At 30.6% G+C, this 6,381-nt stretch overlaps 1 long non-coding RNA gene across 1 annotated transcript; it reads right to left on the bottom strand.

Moving 5' to 3' along the window:
- Positions 1–1,362: 1,362 nt before the first annotated feature.
- LOC134283644 (uncharacterized) lies at positions 1,363–2,523 on the bottom strand. Its single transcript, XR_009995511.1, has 3 exons — positions 2,444–2,523; positions 1,901–1,995; positions 1,363–1,547 (listed from the first exon to the last, which is right to left on the bottom strand). It is a non-coding gene; the product is annotated as an uncharacterized LOC134283644 (long non-coding RNA).
- Between the last annotated feature and the right edge of the window lie 3,858 nt (positions 2,524–6,381).

Here is a 6,381-nt window from a genome sequence, read left to right as displayed (position 1 = left end):
TCGTTTTACATGTACATTTAATAAGACACACTAAGCCACTGACAGGGAAGCCTCACTCGCCCACAAGCAACAGCAAAAGGATCGGTCAGAGACACCACCTTTCTCTTACTTGGGTATCAAGATCTGCAACTTACTGCCAGCAAAGCTCTTTCAGACCACCCTTATATTGTTTCCCAAGTATTTCCACAATAGATGTCCATGCACTAATCATTCAAGTTCAACTTGTAAAATACTTAATGTTGACTATGAAAAATACAACACCCCAAAAAATCTTTTTATATCATTTGGTTATGTCAATTCAAATTAAGGAAAAAGTATCACAATTACACAAAACAATAGCAGCTTAAAATTGTTTCCAAAATACATGTAGCTCATTTCTGTTCCAACTGCTAGGATTTTGCTTGATGTTTGTAATTTAACATATCCTCATTAAATCAACTTTACATTGGAATACAAGACATTTCAATAGTGATATTTTTAACTTTGCCTTAAAATATAAGAATGAGCTCTGAAACATGCACATATAAAAGTCCTGTATAAACATATGTACAAGTATATTTAACAAGTTTTTTAAGCCTTAATTACAATTCTATTTTAATGGAAAAGATTCTCGTCATAAACTCTCTTACTTCAACTGGAAGGAAACAAATCAATATTTTACTCTTGAAATTCTCATTACTCTTTCAATATCAATTGTAATTATTATTAAAATCACAGTTCACCCCTTTTTTACTCAGAAATGTCTTTACTTTATTTGCTTAGTCTACTTTTACATCTATGACTCACTAAGCCACGGACAGAGAAGCCTCACTCGCCCACAAGCAACAGCAAAAGGATGGTCAAGACACCCCTTTCTCTACTTGGGTATCAAAATCTGCAACTTACTGCCAGCAAAGCTCTTTAGACTACCCTTGATTGTCTTTTTTTTCCCACAATAATGTCCATGTACTTATTATTTAAATCAGACTTGTACATATATGTAATATATAAATCAAGATTAAAATGTATGTGATTGCATACTATACAACAAACCAATAAATGTTAAACAATATAAAACCTAACAGTTTCAATCTGTAATCAAGCATCAAAAAAAAATCACTGTCAAAAATAAAACACTAGGTCTATTTTTTTTTCTTATCTAACATTGAATGTGTCAATTAAAGATAAGCTAGTAAAACAAGCATCACATTTGTGCAAAAAAGTAGCAACTCAGATATTTCATCTCTAATAGCCCATCTCTGTTCAATTACTACATCCATAGGGTTGACGCTTTTAGATTCTTTATTTGTCCTAGTTCTCCTTATGCTCTGCCTTTTAGGGTGCTTTGATTTGAGAGTTGCACTTTTGGTGTCCTGTTCTTTGAAGACATTCTCACATTCATCAGAACACAACTTCAGCTTTCTAATTTCATAGATAGTATTATCTTTAGAATAATTTTTGTGTACTATGAAGACGTAATCAATATTTAAAACTGCTTCTTCTTGCTTTTTCTTCTCTTCATGCCAAGAAGTTTTCAGTTCTGGAGAAGCACATCTAGCTCCTAATTTCTAAAACAAACATAAAAAATAAATACCGATTTGCCTATATATACATATTATATGTGTGCTTCCGGATTTATGCAATTGCATATATTAAATAGTACACAAAATCTGAGTTGATTGTAAAATTATCAAATGACCTAGAGGAAACACAGCTCAATTTTGATTAAGTAAAAAAATTACAGAAGACCACAAAAGATATGCCATTTTTTAAGTCTGGGTAATAAAGACAGATAATTATGTATAATTTCAGGCCAGCGAGCTACAGATTATAAAGCTAATGTTGTTATACATGTAAATTGGGGACTAATGATTTTTTAGCAATCTTTTTTGTTTTTGGAGCATTTTATTACTATGTTTACCTGCTTGACCTTGAACATGTTGAAGTGCCCATTTCTCTGCTCCTCCACAATAATTCTTTCATTTAGCAGCAAGATACTATGGATATGGTAAAAAGCTGTCACAAACAAAATATGAAAAATTAATAACAGGTATGGCTTCCGTAGAAAGAATATACAAAAAAGGAGAAAAATATACAAATAGGGTATATTATGACCAAAGCAAGAAGATAACATTTTACACAATGAAAAAAAATTCTTTGTGTCATCTAGGTTAGTGAATCACATAAAAAAACCCCATATAATTATATGTATAAATTTATAGACGACAAAATACATGTGTATGATATGAAACAAACATAATGGTGCCGTAGTCCGAACACATTGAATTTGAAGATTTACAAAGATTACGAAAATGAAAAGAATAGCATTTACAGCATTTAATATATTAAGACATACGTATCTATAGTTTCACAGCAGCAAGCTACAGATTTTGTGGAAGTACATGTAAATTGGGGACTGGTGACTTTTTGCCATTTTTTTGGAGCAATTTACCAATGTATTTACCTGCTTGGCCTTGAATATGTTGAGATGCACAGCCCCTTTCTTAGTGTTCCTCCACGATATTTTATTTAATGTAGCAGAAAAATATTATGGATAAAAAAAAATATGAAAAATTACAAGCAGGTATGGCATCTGTAGAAAAAATATACAAACAGATGTATTTATGATTTTAGAGCAAGTAGATAACAGTCATACAATAACATATTATGATATGTATTAGATTAAATTTAGAGACAACAAAACATGATATAAAATGGATGTACATACTCGAAACACATGGAATTTAAGAGTAAAATATTAGGATAATGAGCAAGTCATTTGATATTAAGTAAAAGATATTTAATTTAACAACTTACACTGTAGATAGCAGGTTTTTAAAGTGGACAGCAAATGCAAAGTTCTAGTAAATGGTGGCGGGTCTCATACACAATAAGTCGTACAACAAATGATTAGGCCAAAAGAAAATAAACTCTTGTTTTCTGTCCCCTGACTAAAAAAATTAGGGTAAGTAGGTAGTGAAAAAAATTTATTTTGAGAAAAAATTTTATTTTGAAAACTCATTGGATGCAGAACATATATCATGTAATAACAAGAAAATGATATGTTAACAGTTTACAGAGCTAGTTTGTTAATCAGGATTTATAAATAAAGGTATCCTGTACAATTGTGATGTATTAGTTTTGTATTTATATTGTTGGTTGACTTTAAAATTTTAGGAAAATAGTCACCCAAAAAATGAAAATGTAATAAGAACTTTTAGGTTGGAGGGTAAAATTTAGGGTAGGGAGGGTGACAGGAAACAAGAGTATTTTTTATTTTGGCCTTAGTTTGTACCTCATTACTGGGTAGCCAAATATCTGGTCAAGTCACTTTCAGAAGGAAGGCTCAGCAAGTTCAATGTTGATCATTCCCATAGCTACTTCAAACTTTTCTGGCACAATTTCTGAAAGAAAAGATGTATCTTGCAGGGTTTTTTGTTCAAACTAGGATTAATTCTCATAAATGTAAAAATTTGAAAAGTTTATAAAATGACAGACAAATACCAGACACAGATAAGAAAAATCGCTCGGGTCTTAAAATGGCTCAGGTGAGCTAAAAAAAATCAATTCATGTGATTTTATTGATCTTATCAGAAAAATTTAAGTCTTTCTTCATACTGCTTTTGTCATTTCTTGTGATCATTTGGATTCCTGTAAATAATGCATCGTATTGTGATCATAGAATATGATAGCTATTTTTAATAATTCATGCTCAAGTATTTCACGTAAAAAAATTATGCATAGCTCAGAATCCATTGCTATTGTATTTTTTAGGATAAGGAAAAAGCTAAGGACACCTGACCCCAAAAAAACCTGTTAATAGATTTTGTTGAAATTTTCACAAGGTGTAAAGGGATGTGTAATGAACACTTAGTCAAAATATGAACATGGCATTGTGGGTAAATTACGGAACCAGGTGGTAATGAGTTACCTCCCCTTTCCAGTCACTCCAAAAATCATAATACAAGATAATTATTACCAATAAAAAATTTATTGTGCAATATGCATTCAATATTAAATATTATTTTTGAACAATATTGATACTATTAACTTGTTTTAACAATGGATTGTCTGAACATATATAAATTAAGAGAATAATCCATGTAGAACATTTAAGATTCGACTATTTTGGCCATTTTTATGCACACAAATTTGACACTTTTTAAATTCTAAAAAAAATCTGTCCAATAGAATTTTTATTTTTTATCATCATATGAAAGATCTGTCTAATACTATTCTTCACTCAAAAAATCTTGGTCACATTGAGGGCTAATAAAGGTACCAGATGGTCCACAACTACCCCCCCCTCTTTTGGTTTCCCGTCGTAAAGGTAAGAATAACGATTAAAGTGGCTATTAAAAAAAATGCATAGCAAATAAGGGAAAAACAACTGAAGAAATAAATCAGAAGTAAAAATCAATTGCTAATAAATGACTAAAGAAAATATTTTTATGAAATAATAGTACATGTAGAGTAATAACTTGAAGAGTTACCTCCCCTCTCCCTCTTACAATAAAACATGTAATTAAACCAATATTGAAATTATCCATAAAAAGTTCCTCAACAAAGTTTAAATATGAATTTATATTTCAACAATAGATACATGTACTTGAACAAAAATGTAATTAAAAAAAAAACACATTTAAAAATTCCTCAACATGATTCCTTTTGATTACTTTCATGCAAACAAATTCTATGTTTTCTTATAGATTTCTAAAAAAATATATTGTATGACAAAAATGTCCAATACTATTTCTCACTCAGAAATCTTGGCTGTATTAAGAGGTAATTAACTGTTAAGTTACAGAATGGTCTAATACAACCCCCTCCTTTTATGCATCTGATATTGTTTTCATTGCAATGTCAAAAATCCCCCTAATTATTAACATGTCAAATGCATTCTACTTTGTCCCAAAATACATTTTGGTCATACAGAATGAAGAAATCCATCTGACATAGCACTGCAAAATTCACAAATTTCTATTTCATAGAATAATAAGAATATCATTGAAAAAATACGATCAGTACTCTTTCAAATTGATCAAAAGTCATTTTATTCCATGAGCAGGTAGGATAATAACATTTGATAGGCCATTCCAAGTCTTTTTTTCTGTTTGGCATCCAATCACACCTTGGTTTTTGACACCTACATGTATCAGATAATCAAACAAAATCAGAACCCCTACACTTGATTATTTTTGTTGAAATCTTTGAGTTCTGTCAATTTCTCAAATATGTACAATAAACATGTCATAGGTGGTGTACTTTAGGCATTTATTATTTTGATTTTGCTGAAGAATAGATATTTCTACCAGAAAAGCAGATTGATGAAATAAAATCCTCAGATTTACACTATAATTACAACTATAGACATGATACACGTACATTCTGTGTTTTACTTTTTGGTTCATATTTTTTTTTACAAATAGGTACATGTAGGTAGGTTTTTGATTGAAGGTTGGATGTTAAGAGAGAAAAAAAAACTTAAAATGGGCTTAGTCTAAAACCGTCCTTGACCTGAGACATAAAATTACATAAATTATACCTAAAAATTAAAAACAAAATGACAATGCTGCACTGGGACATAACACTTGATGCAGGACATTTTATATAAAAAGTTAAAAAAAAAAGATTCTACATGAATATCTGGAGCAGCTTATTAAAAAGCCTGAAAAACACTCACAGTGTAGATTATGCATAAAAGAGAATATATGTTGATTGGTCTACATGTATTACTGAACCCGACATCACAAGTTGACATTAAATTATGCATACATTTTTAAAAAAAAGAATAATCTACACTCTACAGCAGTGTAATGCTGCAACTGACATATACAATACATAACATTGTACATTAAACATGAAAGGCTGCATGTGAAGTGATCTATTACCACACCAGACATAAAACAGGGTAGATTAAATATGAAAAATGGGAAGAAAAAAATCTATACGTGGAGTGATTAGTTTCCACTTTAAATGTAACACTCAATCAAGAGATACATGTACCCGGTAATATAAAGCTGACAAAGAAAAGTAGTCTATTGACTATGATAGTTTATTTTCAACGAGCGATTCTTGTCCTGCTCTTTTTTGGAAAGGATGGAAAGTCATTCTGCCGTCGAGCTGCAGTAGTTGAATCATCATCAGCATGAATGGTCTGGACTTCACATTCATATACCTTGTACTCTGTACTGATGAATCTATCTGTAATTTATAAAATTTAACAAATACAATATTATCTGCAATCAACGTCAAAATATATTACTAAGGGTAGTCCGCTGGTCCGCAACAACTGAATATTGAGTTTGAACTACTAAACATGCCTTTAAACTTGCCCTGCAGGGCTACTGTAAATTTTACCAAACTGAAACACTAGCTCACTCAGAGCAACAAAAATAATTA

This window comes from Saccostrea cucullata, unplaced genomic scaffold, assembly GCF_032062105.1.
Source record: "Saccostrea cucullata isolate Sc308-1 unplaced genomic scaffold, CSIRO_AGI_Scuc_v1 ctg4806, whole genome shotgun sequence".
NCBI classification, from domain to species: domain Eukaryota; kingdom Metazoa; phylum Mollusca; class Bivalvia; order Ostreida; family Ostreidae; genus Saccostrea; species Saccostrea cuccullata.
Note: the sequence above shows the minus strand (reverse complement) of the source record. Positions and strands in the feature narration are given on the sequence as shown.